General features: G+C 41.6%; 1 long non-coding RNA gene across 1 annotated transcript; it reads right to left on the reverse strand.

Moving 5' to 3' along the window:
* Positions 1–1,385: 1,385 nt before the first annotated feature.
* Positions 1,386–8,550, reverse strand: LOC122457391. The gene is made up of 3 exons (XR_006276913.1): positions 8,539–8,550; positions 8,113–8,114; positions 1,386–1,512 (listed from the first exon to the last, which is right to left on the reverse strand). It is a non-coding gene; the product is annotated as an uncharacterized LOC122457391 (long non-coding RNA).
* Positions 8,551–16,728: the final 8,178 nt, after the last annotated feature.

Below are 16,728 nucleotides of genomic sequence, written 5' to 3' on the forward strand. Positions count from 1 at the left end.
GTTTAAGATTTTGAACTTGTCTCTACTGAATTTCATCTTGTTGATTTCAGACCAATTCTCCAATTTGTTAAGGTCATTTTGAATTCAAATCCTGCCCTCCAAAGTGCTTGCAACCCCTCCCAGCTTGGTATCGTCCACAAATTTTATGTGTATTCTCCACATAATTACACTCATCATTAAAGAAAATATTGCATAATACAGGATCCAGGACAACCTTCTGCATGTTCCAGCCAGATATGGCCTTCCACATAGAATGAAAACCACTGATAACTAGTCTTTGAGTCTGGATTTTCAACTAATAGTATTATATTATTTCCTTCATAGCAACATAGTAATCCTTGAGGGGGCTATTTAGGGATCTGGGGCAAAAATTGGCGATTGGTCCTGCTTTGAGCAGGGGGTTGGACTAGATGACCTCCTGAGGTCCCTTCCAACCCTGATATTCTTTCTTCTAAAAACTTATGCTTACACTGTTTTATGAGATCAGTAATTCTCACAACACCCATATGAAGCAGGTAGTTATTGTCTCACCTAAGAAAATGTTGACTTATACTCAGAGCCCAATTCAATTGCCCACGGCCACTCCAGAGGAAAGACTGGGACTAGAAATGAGGCACACCTAATTCTTAATAGTCTTCTTAGTTATAATTTGAACTCTGCTATCTCCAGGATATCACCAGTGTGTTCAGAGCCCCATCGCGCTTCTCGCTAGACAAGCCCAGAGTCTGAGACAGTCCTCATCTTGAAGACTTAACCAACTAGCTAGACATGACAGTGGAAGGGTGGGAGGCAGGATTATCATTCCATTTTAGATGATGATGAAGAGGGAGATGAAGGGCAAGGTTTTCAATACAGTTAAGAACTCTGAGTGCTGAGCTCTTTCGAACATCTGGCTCCAACTGTAACATGCCCAAGGTCCCACAGGAAAGGATCGGAGGAGGCAGTAAAGTAGAACTCAGTGTCCCAATCCATGGCTATAAACAAAGGATCATTCATTCTCTCTAAGGCCCCCATCTGTTGTTCAGTTCTGTAGGTGCCACTGTAATATCTGCTATTCTCTTTTTAGCACCACATCCCGCAGTTCCCTAGAAGAGATCTGGTTAAACCCGCAGAAGAATGAAACCCAACAATGATGACCTGATTAAAACTCTGACGATAAACAGCCAGAATGTGGCTGATTAAGAATATGTCTATCATGGATATATGGTACTTTGAAATGAACGTGGCAAATCATTTCACAGAGCCAGTTGGAGACAATGTTAATCTTGCCAGTTCCTGTGTTAAGATTTAAAGATGTTGTCAAACTGGAGAGAGTTCAGAGGAGAGCTACAAAATAAAAGATTGAAGAAAATTGAGAAAATGTTTAGTCTTGAAATACCAAAAACTGAAGGGGGACCTGATGACAGTGTTCATGTATGTTCAGGGCTGTTACAGAGAGAATGGTGATCAATTCTTCCCCGTGTCCACTAAAGGTAGGACAAGGAGTAATTGGCTTAATCTGTATCAAGGGAGCTTTTGGTTATATACAAGCATAAACTTTTTAACTGTCATGATAACTAAGTTTGATTTTAGGCTTCAAGGGAAGTTGTGGAATAACTCTGTCACTGGAGGATTTCAAGAACAGGATAGACCATCAGGGATGGTCTAGATCTACTTGGTCCTGCCTCAGAGCAGGGGACGAAACTAGATGACTTCTTGAGGTCCCTTCCACCCCTATATTTCAAGGAATCTATGATTCTGTATAATATTTAGAGCAGGGAAATATATTCTAATTGAAAATTATGTATTTAATTCATTTCTATCTGAGACATGTGTAATAAGGGAGTAATTCCCCCCTGTCATGTACCTGATTCTCTTCCTACTTATGGGTTTGAGAGGGGTTGATTAGTACATAGTGCTAGTACTGACCATCTCCACATAGGAGAATTTCCCTCAGAGTGCTTTGGAAAGAAAGAATAGAGGGGAAAGGAAAACCAGAAGGCCGATAATATGATGCAGCATAATTTTTAATGGAAATGAGCAGCGGAGTTGACACAGAATGAATGAATGCAGAGCACAGAGAATGTATTTTCAGGGTTACAATAACAACTACAACCAATCACTATATCCATATTGATGTATTTAACAAAAGATGTTCTGCTGTCTTTCTTGGAGCTGTAGCTATGAAAATCAGGTGCATTTTTCACCAAATCATATGTATCACCAAATCATATCAGGGTTGGAAGGGATCTCAGGAGGTCATCTAGCCCAACTCCCTACTCAAAGCAGGACCAATCCCTAATTTTTGCCCCAGATCCCTAAATGGCCCTGTCAAGGATTGAACTCAAAACCCTGGGTTTAGCAGGCCAATGCTCAAACCACTGAGCTATTCCTCCCCCTCAACTATTTGTTGTAGAGTGTTTAGAGCAGCGAAAGATATTGTAGTTGAAAGTCATTTATCTATTTTATAGTGTTGCTGGCACAAAATGCCCGAGGCAGGCAACAGCTGGATTCGTTGCCCAGTATGCGTCGCCCAATAATCACAACGGGGTGGAGAAGTAGAAAAGTTTATCTGAAGCTTTAAGCAGTACAGGGAGACAACAATCTCAAATCCTGCACACCAGTGCAAGCAGTTACACATATTTTATACATTCATTCTTTAGCATGCTTATCCAATAGCAAGCTGTCCTAAGTATCCATATAGCCAATCCGGTATACCGGCCAGTTCCCCTTTTTCCTCTTATCATCTATTCCCCCATATATGGAGTTGTTTGTTCAGCACTATCTAACATTCCTGTCCTGCTTGATGTAATCTTGCTCCAGTCAGTCTGTGCCTGCAATACACTGTTGCAAATTTCTCAGCGTGACCGCTGTGAGTATCTCCAGGCAGAAAAGGGAAGGGGGGGCCATCTGGGCCTAGAGCGAGGGGGCTTCATCGACACTCGTGGTCTTCCATCCTCTTGAGTTACCTAGTGGCCATGCCCGGTGTCCCCAACAATAGAATCATAGAATATCAGGGTTGGAAGGGACCTCAGGAGGTCATCTAATCCAACCTCCTGCTCAAAGGAGGACCAATCCCCAACTAAATCATCCCAGCCAGGGCTTCCATTCTATCTGAGACGTGTGTAACAAAGGGATAATCCTCCCCTGTGGAGAGGGCCTTCACAGTGCTATTGATCAAGTAATGTACCTCATTCTCTTCTTACTTATGGGTTTGCAAGGGATTGATTGGTGCATAGGGCTGGTACTCACCATCGGCACCAGGCGGAATTTCACTCAGAGTGCTTAGGAAGAAAGAATGGAGGGGAAAGGAAAACCAGACGGCTGATAATATGATAAAGCATAATTTTTAATGGGAATGAGCAGCGGAGTTGACACAGAATGAATGAATGCAGAGCACAGAGAATGTATTTCCAGGGTTACAATAACAGCTACAACCAATCACTGTATCCCTATTGATGTATTTAACAAAAGATGTTCTGCTGTCTTTCTTGGAGCTGTAGATATAAAAATCGGGTGCATTTTTCACCAGATCATAGAATCATAGTATTTTTAATGACAGGTTTCACAGTAGCAGCCGTGTTAGTCTGTATTCGCAAAAAGAAAAGGAGTACTTGTGGCACCTTAGAGACTAATAAATTTATTAGAGCATAAGCTTTCGTGAGCAGCTTATGCTCTAATAAATTTGTTAGTCTCTAAGGTGCCACAAGTATTTTTAATAGGACTGAGCAGCAGAGTTTACATGGACAGAATGAATTAATGCAGAGTAACAGACAATGCATTTGCAGGGTTACAATCAGAGCTCCAACCAGTCACCAACTCCAACATGGTGCATTTCACACAACAAGTTCTGCTCTCTTCCTTGCAGCTGCAGAGCTTGAAAATCATGTTGCATTTTCCAGCAATTTTAGTAACTTGTAGACTGCTCAGCATCGGAAAGGACAAAGCACAATAGGAGCATAAGATTAAGTTGCAAAACTAGACAGAACGTAAAGCTCAAGGAATATGTAACAAAAGGAAGGCATAGATAGGCCTAATTTATGCAGGGGATGAACACCCATAACTCCCCCAGATTTTGCGTGGAGTTACAGATGCTCATTTTCCATTGGCTGTGTGAGGAATCTCTGTATTATCTTTCATTTCATTTCATGCTTGTTTCTTGTACTGTAGATCTTTCTTCTGGGTTTACTGAGGACAACATTCCCAGCGGTTAGCATAACACTTCCTACCATATCTCCCCCAATTCCCATATGAGCCCCCGGATCCACCGCTGGATCCACCGCCTGATCCTAATCCACCCCCGAATCCATTCCCGGATCCACCCCCAAATCCACCACGGTATCCACCACCATAACCACCCCCAACTCCTCCACCAACTCCAACACCACCCCCCAAACCACCCCCAGGTCTATAGGGTAAATTTGGTACGGTGGTTCCCACGAAGCTGTCTTGAGGGCAAGTAGCAAGAATTGGTCCTGGGAATCTCACAACAACTGGGGGAGCAAAGATCACTGCGCTCGAGTCAGCGCATGATGTGACACAAGGCTCATTGCAGACATAAGCACATGGATCTGGGCAAATGTCAGGACAACACGGGTGGGTTGGGTAACACAGATTTTTCACGGGAGACATCTTTGGTGATTGTCGTAAACCTGAAACACACAGTAGGGAGCACAGTGAACATAATACACAATTTGCAGTGTCATGCAGTAATAGGTGCTAGGTAATTCCATTTCTTACAGGCTCTGTATCTGATCCTATTTATTCCTTCTACTCCTATTCACTCATTTACCCTTAGTCTTCTTCCTAACCATCCCCTGTGAACCCTTCTTACAGCCTGGCTTCCTCCTTCCCATGCCAAGCAACTTCCCTATTTCTTTGGGTCCCATGCAGGAAATGTTCTCCATCTGCTAGGCCTTGATTGGCCACTTCTCCTTGAGATCAGCGCCGCTTGGAGCTTGCACCAATCCCATCCTGTGGTTTCATCTGTCTAGTTCTCCTGATCTCTGTTTCTGGAGGCTACTGCCATCCAATCCCTAACCCTTTTTTCTAAATATTCTGAGTCCAGTCAAAAGCTTTCCTAGTCCGTTCATAGTAATTTACCTTTTCATTGATTCATGCAGCCTTTAAGCTGTGCAAAACCCCCATGAAAGGAGTGGTTATTATCCCTGGGGCAGGTTATTAAATGCTCAGTGGAAGTGAGCTGCCCACCACTGCCAAGTGAGTCCATGGATGAGCTGGGAGTAGAACTCAGGCCCTCCTGCTTGATATTACAGATAGAGCTGATCATGTGAACTCCAGTATTTCCTACATGCTACAACTGAGAATGGCACCTCATTGTACTGTACTCTGCACAGGCGAAGAGTAAAAGATATTAAGATGGTTAAGGCACCTAGTTTGGGTCTTAAAACCCTACTGTAAAAGAGGCAGAGTGGGGATTTGAAAACAGGTCTCCCACATTCTAGTAGAGTGTCCTAACCACTTGGATTGGGATAGGCACATCCATGCCAGCCAGCCAGTCACCTCTCTATATTCCTACTACTTGCCCTCATATGTCTTCTCTTTGATCCTCAAACTGTCAATATGCTCTGGATCTGAACCTTCAGGTAAAATAGGGAAGTGTGAGAATCACACTGTGACTTGGACTGTGAGCAGATTGGAGTATCAGGGTGTTGGAGGTTTTGCATATATCAACCAGGACAAAGGCAGGTGCCGTGGGAATGTAGGTGCCTACAGGGTGAGCAGTTTTGAGGATCTCATTGTCACCTAATTGTTGGATTTCACTGACTAAATAGGAATGTAGATGCCTAAATCTCTCTGTGGATTTGGTTTCAGGAGATTAAAGTCTCAGTTACTAAACAGTTATGATTACTGAGTGCTGAGCCCTTTTGAAAATCTGGTCCCATCAGATTTGTCTAGGGAAATCTGTGGCAGAGAAGAGGACCCAAAGCAGATTTTCTGAGGCCCTACCTGTGCCTTGTCCATAAGACCTTCATTTCCCAACAACTCAGGAGGAAGGAGTAAATAAACACCTGTGTCTTATTACTAAACAAACAATATAGAATATTTCCATCATGGACAACTGCAATTTTCAAACCATTTAGATAATAATGGCACAGCTTAGTTCAGAGAAACAGTTAGTAATGCAAATGTCTTTCTTAAACCAGGTTTCAGAGTATCAGCCGTGTTAGTAGTCACATAAGATGAAGTGAGCTGTAGCTCACGAAAGCTTATGCTCAAATAAATTTGTTAGTCTCTAAGGTGCCACAAGTCCTCCTTTTCTTTTTTTCTTAAACCAGTTCAACATAGGGACTAAATCTCTCAACTAGTCTAAATCATCATACTTACTTATAATTTAAATGTGCTCCTTTTAATCACACCAGCTAAATATCTGGATCTAAAACTGCAAATGATGCCAATCAGTAATTAAGTATTGATGTATTGGGTCCGATCAGTGGCCCACCTCATCCAGTATCCTGCTTCTAACGGTGTGCAGCACCACATGCTTCAGATTAATGTATAAGAAGCCTGACATTGTCCATTATGGAATCAACTGCCTATAACAAGTTACTAACACACCTGAAGCAGAAGCTAGCTTTGCCCTGGAGGAGAACGAACACACACACACACACACACACACACACACACACACACACACACACACACACATTTAAATATCTGGGACTCCTGTATAGCTATAGCTCTGTCTATTGAAAAGAACAGAAGAGTTGCTCTTCAATAGTTAGATATGAAAGCTGATCTCCGTAATTTTATGGAAAAAGCAGGATCAGATCATCAGTCCAGGTAAACCTTTGTGACTGCAATGAAGTCAGCTAAGGATCTCACAATGTGTATTTATATATATAAAGAGTTAGAGAAGCACAATCTAGTCTCAAAATCTGTTATCAAAGTAGATTGTGGCTGAGATTTGTCATAAATCTGATGTCCAAAACCCAATTATAATAATTGGGAATGGGGTGGGGGTTTGTATTCCATATATAGATTTGAAAATCCCAACCTGCTATTTTAAAGAAAGCAGCCTCCAAAGTCTGAAACTGATGAGCTAAAAAAAATCTCTTATGGAAAACAAGATGCCCCCTGCTCCAACAGTTCTCATATCACAGACTATGGGTGTAGGGTTAGATCCATAGTTAAAACTATCACTAAAGTAACAATAGGAGTATTTTGAGTCAAATAGACTTACCCAGTGCACCAAGAGGATAGAGTCAGGATAAGTGATTAGAACAACCTGCAGTTCTGAGCACTTTTATATGCTTTCTTAGCCAAGGGATGCACAGGAAATATGTTTAGTGCACAGAGACCTTATCATTAACCAAAAAAAAATTTTCTCGCCTGGGTAACTCCTGTAATTATTATAATGGTTTTGATCACAGTTAATGATAAATAGTCAATTTGCAGTCCCACGCAGGCTGACCTTCATGCTGCAACCTGCAGTTTCCTTTCATCTTGAATCTTTATGGGCCAGCTACTTTCCTGGTATCATCCGCCTGACTTCCTGGATGTCAACAGGACACTAAATCTAGTTCAATTTCGATCGTTCTCCTTTGATTAACTTCAGAGTATGAGGGTGACTCAGAGGTGTATCAATAATACAATCTGCTGCCGTGCACAGGATTCCATATTTGTTCTTTAAATATGCTAACTAGTATCTAATTCATGGTAAGATGGAGTTTACCCTTGGAACTCCTGGGAGGATGGAGAGTTTGTTCGACATGCTTAGAATCCCCACCTGTAACTATTCACTATATATTTGAGTCAACAAGATTTTGAAATCCATGGATGTCCTTTCAGGAAGTTCAATGTCCTCCAAACCAGGCCTTCTGGGACACAATACTCTCCTGAAAACAGGGCAGTACAAATAGGATTGAAATGCTGCATGTTATTTGTGTTCCCTTCTGAGGTTCCATCTAATGCTATTAGACATTCCAGTCTTAAGGGATGTCCTGTCAAATGATCAGTGGTTTAGAATCAGGGACTCAGCTGTTGATCAGAACGGGACACCCAGAGTCCATCTACTGTAGGCTTCTACTGAGTTGCAGCAAAAAGTGGAGGTAGATGAAAGGAAAGCATGCAGCATTACATAAAGGTTTACAATTAAACTCTTGGAACTACATCTCCATCTTTTACATAACAAGACAGTGGTGTTCTTCTAGGACAAATCACCTGACAAAGTCCAGGAAAAATAGTATGAGAGATTGAAAATGCTGTGCACTTAGTTATGGGAAGGGGGTGATGGTTAAGGAATGAGCTTTCACAGTAAATAAGGTTAATCCAGAGTACGATCTACTTTAGCACAGAATGAAAGGTCCTTCTCTTTTAGAAAACTACCACACCATTGCCAAAATGATTTTTAAACTGCCGTCTACACCCTAAGCAGCACTTTCTATAACCAGGGATATAGAAAGAATGAAAGACTCTCCACACCTTACTACTGAATTCTCTATGGATATCCAGGCACATAGAAATTTTCAAAGGTTCTCATGGTCCTATATCTTTTACTCAATAATACCCAGCAGCATCTCTTTCAGAGACGTTCACGTAGGAAAGGTTTAGATACTGTGTTTGTGGGAAGGGAGCTATGCAACATTCTCAGATAGAGAAATAGATTTTTAGCCCCCCAGAAGGAGTAATTGATCAACACCAGTTTTTGCTTATGGGCAGATGAAAGAGGAGGGAGGTTTCCTATTTACTAAAGATCACCAAGACGTCTGTGGCTAAACAAAAGTCCAAAATTTTCAAAAGTGACTAGTGATTTTGGAGCAAAACCTCAGATATCTTGTGGAACTCTGGTTTTCAAAAATGCTCAGTTCCTACTCTCTGGTTCCCAGTCCTCTTGCAGGCATCTCAAGCAGGCACCAGGAATCACCATTTTTGAAATTCTTGGCTTTCATTTCCTCACACTTTAAACTCAAGGACATGAGAGCTTTCAACTAGAGTCAGAACAGCCTGCTAAAGAAAGGAATAGACATGCCTAAAGAATTGAGGATGTTTTTTTCCTACTAAGAATGACAGTAGTCACATGAGGGCTAGAGCTGGTATTCCCAGGAACTGATTACATGAGATATAAGGCCAAATTTTCAGTTGGTATAATGAACCAAGTCATTAGCATGGATACAAGACTCTGATAATGAGAGGGGACTTCACAGCTGAGTTCCTAAACATGGGAGAATGAAATTATCCCCAGAGCAGCAGGCCAACCAGAGACATATCCTCCATTTCAATCCTCTTTAGCCCTACTTTGAATGTTTAAGAAAGATCTAAATGGTGTATCGTCATTTTACTGGCCCTTTCTTGTGGAGAGGATTGCCACCCACAAGGCAACTCAACTCATTGGAAAAATGCACTTGGATTTCAGTGGACATGGTGTCAGAGCCCATACTAGATAGAGGTGGGTGGGCATGTGACGCATGCAGAAGAAAATCACCCCACCTCCCTAATGAAATCCCAGAGTAAATTCCAAATTCCAGCTACTAGACTGGATTTAATGAACTAACTTGGAATCCTGTTCGTTGACAGCAACTTGCCGTACTGATACATCTCTCTGAGACACTCTCATTGGATGTAGTTATTAACAACAGAACCACAGAAAACAAACTAGATGCATACCCTTTTTGACACTAGGGAACTAAATGGAATGACACTGGGCATGAACATGGTGAATAATGATTTCAGATTAAAGCAATCTTCAGGGTGTAATACCGCATGTTGTTGAGTCTGGGAGTGATCACAACAATTGCCAGTAATGGGAGGGGTTCTCTGTGCAGAATATTTTGTTTCATAATTAACAAGGACTTTGTGCACCAAGGGTGTCCCAGATCCTTTTTTCCACCAAATGCATCCGATGAAGTGAGCTGTAGCTCACGAAAGCTTATGCTCTAATAAATTTGTTAGTCTCTAAGGTGCCACGGGTACTCCTTTTCTTTTTGCGAATACAGACTAACACGGCTGCTACTCTGAAACCAGATCCTAGTGGTGACCTAAGACAACATAGAAATGTGTTCCTAACTCAGGGCTCTTCTAACTACTTCTCTTGACTATTCCCCTTTGTGAACCCTCTAAATCTGATTTAATTCTACCACTTTATAACTATTGCAATGTTGCTTCACTGATAGTTTCACTTCTGACTGAATCTTGTACATTAAGGCGGGACATGATAGTAGTGGTCTGCAAATACTTGAAATGCTGCCATTAGCAAGATGGAGAAAAGTTCTTCACTCTTGCCATAGAGGGCAGGACAAGAAGCGGTGTGTTCAAACTACAGCAGAGCAGATTTAGATTAAACCTCAGGAATAAACTTCCTAACTGTAAGAACATTAGGACAACAGAAGAGGTTGCCTAGGGAGGTTGTGGAAGCTCCTTCATTGGAGGTCTTCAAAAAGAGGCTGGATAGACATCTGTCTTGGATGGTTTAGACACAACAAATCCTGCATCTTTGCAGGGGGTTAGACAAGATGATTCTTGTGGTGCCTTCAAACCCTATGGTTCTATGTTTCTAAAAAGCTTGTGATTCTTTGTATTTTTAAAGGATTTTCCCCCATAAAAGTGTCCTTGTACTTAGTAAGGTTCAGGCATTTGTGGATTTTGCCTTGAAAAATATAAGGCAGCTAATTTCAAAGCCACATAGTGTGCGGAGAGCCCTAGTTCTTGTTAATTTTACACAAGAAAGTGGCATTTGTATTCCTTAGTAAAGATTAAAAAATCTCACACTAAATATATTTTTATATTAGATAGCATTACTTGGTACCATTTTTATATTTGTATGTATAGCCACCTCTTCAGCCTTCTCACGTGTCTCAACATATCTACACCAGCTGAGAATCTCACCCTTCTTATTGCAACTAATCCTGGTGGTTGACTTTCAAAAATAAGTATTCAAGTATAATTAGAGAGAGAGACAGAGAGAGACAGATCTGTTCTCTACTGAATGGGAGTAATGAAAACATATTGAAGAATAATAATAAAATATCGCATTTTCTTCTATATTCCATATTGTTGCTAATTAGATACTAGTCTGAATATATAAAGAACTAACATAGAATCCTGTGCATGACAGCAGATTGTACTGTTGATACACCTCTGAGTCACCCTCATACTCTGAAGTTAATCAAAGCAGAATGATAGAAATTGAACTAGATTTAGTGCCCTGTTGACACCCAGGAATTCAGGAAGATGATGCCAGGAAAATAGCTGGTAGATGAAAGCATACCGCCCATTGCAGCATGCGGGTCATCCTGTGTGGGACTGGGAATTGACTATTTATCATTAACCATGATCAAAACCATTATAATAATTACAGGAGTTACCCAGGCAAGAAAACATTCTGTTTGGTTAATGGGTTAATGATAAGGTCTCAGTGCACTAAGCATGTTTCTTCCCATTGGCTAAAAAAGCATATAAAAGTGCTCGCAACTGCAGGGTGTTCAATCCACATCTCTTGACTTCATCCCCTTGGTGCACTGGGTAAGTCTACTTGACTCAGATTCCTCCTATTGTTGCTTCAGTGATAGTTTTAACTATGGACTTAATCCTACACCCATACTCTGATTTTAGAGCTGTTGGAAGAGTGGGCATCTTGCTTTGCAAAGAGATTTCCTGTGGCTTGTCAGTTGTAGACTTTGCTGGATGCTTTCTTACAAATAGCAGGTTGGGATTTTCAAATCTAAATATGGAATGCAGACCGCCGTGTTCCCAATCATTATAATTGGGTTTTGGACCCGGCAATGCCTTAGAAAATTATTACAAACCTCAACCACAGTCTACAAGATTGTGCTTCTCTGATTTTTATGTTTACAAAGAAACATTGCCAAATCCTCAGTTGACATCACTGCAGTCACAAAATTTTGCTTTGACTGATGATCTGATCCTGCTGTTTCCATAAAACCATGGAGATCAGCTTTCATATCTAACTGTTGAACAGCAACTCTTCTATTCTGTTATTTTTAATAAAGCAATAGCTATAGATGAATCCCAGAGTTTGGAAGAGCTATATATGTGTTCTCCTCCAAGGCAAAGCTAGCCTCTAATTTAGGTGTCTTAGTAACTTGTTATAGGCAGTTGACTCCATAATGGACAACTTCAGGCTTCTCGTACATTAATCTGAAGCATGTGACTCTGCATACTGTTAGAGACAGGATACTGGACGAGATGGGCCACTGATTGGACCTAATACAACAATAACTAATTACCGATTGGCATAATTTGTAATTTTAGATCCAGATACTTAGCTGGTATGATTAAAAGTAGCACATTTGAATTTTAGGTAAGTATGATGATTTAGATCCATTGAACGATCTAGTCCCTATGCTGAACATGATTTAAGAAGGACACTTGCATTATTAACTGTTTCTCTGCACTATGCTGTGACATTATTATTTAAATGGTTTGAAAATTGCTGGCGTCCATGATGGAAATATTCTCTATTGTCGATTTAGTAATAAGACTCAGTGTTTGTTTACCCCTCCCTCCTGAGTTGCTGGGAACAGAAGGTCTTATGGACAAGGCACAGGTAGGGCCTCAGAAAATCTGCTTTAGATCCTCCTCTCTGCCACAGATTTCCTTGGGCAAATCCGATGGGACCAGATTCTCAAAAGGACTCAGCACTCAGTAATCATAGCTGTATTGGAAACTGATCTGCAATCTCCTGAAAACAAATCATCAGATATTTAGGCATATAAATTCCTATTTAGTCAGCAGAGGACAAAAATTAGGTGACACTTAGCTCCAAAATCTCATTGTCAGACAAACAACAAAAAATCTTTGCTGCCATATAATATAATCTTGTCAATTTATTCCCTCAAAACCACTCACCCTATAGGCACCTACATTCCCACGGCACCTGCCTTTGTGCCAGCTGATACATGTGAAACTTTCAACACCCTGATACTTCCAATCTGATCACAGCCCTAGTCCCAGTGGAATTCTCAGACTAACATTCACTTCCCTATTTTACCTGACGGTCCACATCCAAAGCACATCTACCAGTTTGGGGATCACAGAGAAGATATCTCAGGATGACTATGTCAGGAATATAGGGAACTGGCCAGCTGGCATGGATGCATCTAAGAATAACCCAACCCAAGTGGTTAGGGCACTCTACTGGAATGTGGGAGACCTGTTTTCAAATCCCCACTCTGCCTCATTTACAGCAGGGCTTTAAAACCATCTCTGACCTCCCGGCTGGGTGCCCTAACTGCCAGCTGAGGGTCTCTTACTCTTTGCCTGTGCAGGGCGCAGTACAATGGGGCTCCATTCTCAATTGCAGCATGTAGGAAATATTGGACTTCACATGATCAATTCGATCATTAATATCAATGAGGAGGGCCTGAGTTCTGCTCCCAGCTCATCCATGGACTCACTTGGCAATGGTGGGCAGCTCACTTCCACTGAGCATTTAATAACCTGCCCCAGGGATAATAACCACTCCTTTCATGGGGGTTTTGCACAGCTGAAAGGCTGCATGAATCAATGAAAAGGTAAATTACTATGAATGGACTAGGAAAGCTTTTGACTGGACTCAGAATATTTAGAAAAAAGGGTTACGGATTGGATGGGAGTAGCCTCCAGAAACAGAGATCAGGAGAACTAGACAGATGAAACCACGGGATGGGATTGGTGCAAGCTCCAAGCGGCGCTGATCTCAAGGAGAAGTGGCCAATCAAGGCCTAGCAGATGGAGAACATTTCCTGCATGGGACCCAAAGAAATAGGGAAGTTGCTTGGCAGGAAGGGAAGGAGGAAGCCAGGCTTTAAGAAGGGTTCACAGGGGATGGTTAGGAAGAAGACTAAGGGTAAATGAGTGAATAGGAGTAGAAGGAATAAATAGGATCAGATACAGAGCCTGTAAGAAATGGAACTACCTAGCACCTATTACTGCATGACACTGCAAATTGTGTATTATGTTCACTGTGCTCCCTACTGTGTGTTTCAGGTTTACGACAATCACCAAAGATGTCTCCCGTGAAAAATCTGTGTTACCCAACCCACCCGTGTTGTCCTGACATTTGCCCAGATCCATGTGCTTATGTCTGCAATGAGCCTTGTGTCACATCATGCGCTGACTCGAGCGCAGTGATCTTTGCTCCCCCAGTTGTTGTGAGATTCCCAGGACCAATTCTTGCTACTTGCCCTCAAGACAGCTTCGTGGGAACCACCGTACCAAATTTACCCTATAGACCTGGGGGTGGTTTGGGGGGTGGTGTTGGAGTTGGTGGAGGAGTTGGGGGTGGTTATGGTGGTGGATACCGTGGTGGATTTGGGGGTGGATCCGGGAATGGATTCGGGGGTGGATTAGGATCAGGCGGTGGATCCAGCGGTGGATCCGGGGGCTCATATGGGAATTGGGGGAGATATGGTAGGAAGTGTTATGCTAACCGCTGGGAATGTTGTCCTCAGTAAACCCAGAAGAAAGATCTACAGTACAAGAAACAAGCATGAAATGAAATGAAAGATAATACAGAGATTCCTCACACAGCCAATGGAAAATGAGCATCTGTAACTCCACGCAAAATCTGGGGGAGTTATGGGTGTTCATCCCCTGCATAAATTAGGCCTATCTATGCCTTCCTTTTGTTACATATTCCTTGAGCTTTACGTTCTGTCTAGTTTTGCAACTTAATCTTATGCTCCTATTGTGCTTTGTCCTTTCCGATGCTGAGCAGTCTACAAGTCACTAAAATTGCTGGAAAATGCAACATGATTTTCAAGCTCTGCAGCTGCAAGGAAGAGAGCAGAACTTGTTGTGTGAAATGCACCATGTTGGAGTTGGTGACTGGTTGGAGCTCTGATTGTAACCCTGCCAATGCATTGTCTGTTACTCTGCATTAATTCATTCTGTCCATGTAAACTCTGCTGCTCAGTCCCATTAAAAATTAGGCTGCATCATATTATCGGCCTTCTTGTTTTCCTTTCCCCTCCATTCTTTCTTCCAAAACACGAGTTGAGACAATTGAACCAAAACAGTTTGGCTAAAATCAAAACAATGTTCAAAGTATACAATTAACATGCAAGAAATTATTTTTCCCTCCCAATTTCCCCTTGTTATAATTAGCATGGCCCAGGCTTCCCTTCTAGAGCGTTAACAATACCACTAACCTGCTGCAAAATGCTTCAGAGTTAGGGAAAACAACCTGCTTCCTGCTCCTGGGCTCAGCTTTTCCCAACTCACACAGGGCACAAGGCTCTTTGTTATGCAGCTGCCCTGACTGCTCACCCTCCTGGAGTCTTTTGAAGGAGAAATTAGTTAAGGACATTGAAGTCAATGGTAAATGGGACAAAATATAACATGGTTTTACAAAAGGTAGATCGTGCCAAACCAACCTAATCTCCTTTTTTGAAAAAGTAACAGATTTTTTAGATAAAGGAAATGCAGTGGATCTAATTTACCTAGATTTCAGTAAGGCATTTGATACCGTGCCACATGGGGAATTATTAGTTAAATTGGAGAAGATGGGGATCAATATGAACATCAAAAGGTGGATAAGGCATTGGTTAAAGGGGAGACTGCAACGGGTCCTACTGAAAGGCGAACTGTCAGGTTGGAGGGAGGTTATCAGTGGAGTTCCTCAGGGATCGGTTTTGGGACCAATCTTATTTAATCTCTTTATTACTGACCTCGGCACAAAAAGTGGGAGTGTGCTAATAAAGTTTGCAGATGATACAAAGCTGGGAGGTATTGCCAATTCAGAGAAGGATCGGGATATTATACAGGTGGATCTGGATGACCTTGTAAACTGGAGTAATAGTAATAGGATGAAATTTAATAGTGAGAAGTGTAAGGTTATGCATTTAGGGATTAATAACAAGAATTTTAGTTATAAGTTGGGGACGCATCAATTAGAAGTAACGGAAGAGGAGAAGGACCTTGGAGTATTGGTTGATCATAGGATGACTATGAGCTGCCAATGTGATATGACTGTGAAAAAAGCTAATGCGGTTTTGGGATGCATCAGGAGAGGCATTTCCAGTAGGGATAAGGAGGTTTTAGTACTGTTATACAAGGCACTAGTGATACCTCACCTAGAATACTGTGTGCAGTTCTGGTCTCCCCTGTTTAAAAAGGATGAATTCAAACTGGAGCAGGTTCAGAGAAGGGCTACTAGGATGATCCGAGGAATGGAAAACTTGTCTTATGAAAAAAGAAAAGGAGTACTTGTGGCACCTTAGAGACTAACAAATTTATTAGAGCATAAGCTTTCGTGAGCTACAGCTCACTTAGCTCACGAAAACTTATGCTCTAATAAATTTGTTAGTTTCTAAGGTGCCACAAGTACTCCTTTTCTTTTTGCGAATACAGACTAACACGGCTGCTACTCTGAAACTTGTCTTATGAAAGGAGACTTAAGGAGCTTGGCTTGTTTAGCCTAACTAAAAGAAGGTTGAGGGGAGATATGATTGCTCTCTATAAATATATCAGACGGATAAATACAGGAGAGGGAGAGGAATTATTTAAGCTCAGCACCAATGTGGACACAAGAACAAATGGGTATAAACTGGCCACCAGGAAGTTTAGACTTGAAATTAGATGAAGGTTTCTAACCATCAGAGGAGTGACGTTTTGGAATAGCCTTCCAAGGGAAGCAGTGGGGGCAAAAGATCTATCTGGTTTTAAGATTCTACTCGATAAGCTTATGGAGGAGATGGTATGATGGGATAATGTGATTTTGGTAAGTAATTGATCTTTAAATATTCAGGGTAAATAGGACTAATCCCCTGAGATGGGATATTAGATGGA

This window comes from Dermochelys coriacea, chromosome 24 (genome assembly GCF_009764565.3).
Source record: "Dermochelys coriacea isolate rDerCor1 chromosome 24, rDerCor1.pri.v4, whole genome shotgun sequence".
Classification (NCBI taxonomy): domain Eukaryota; kingdom Metazoa; phylum Chordata; order Testudines; family Dermochelyidae; genus Dermochelys; species Dermochelys coriacea.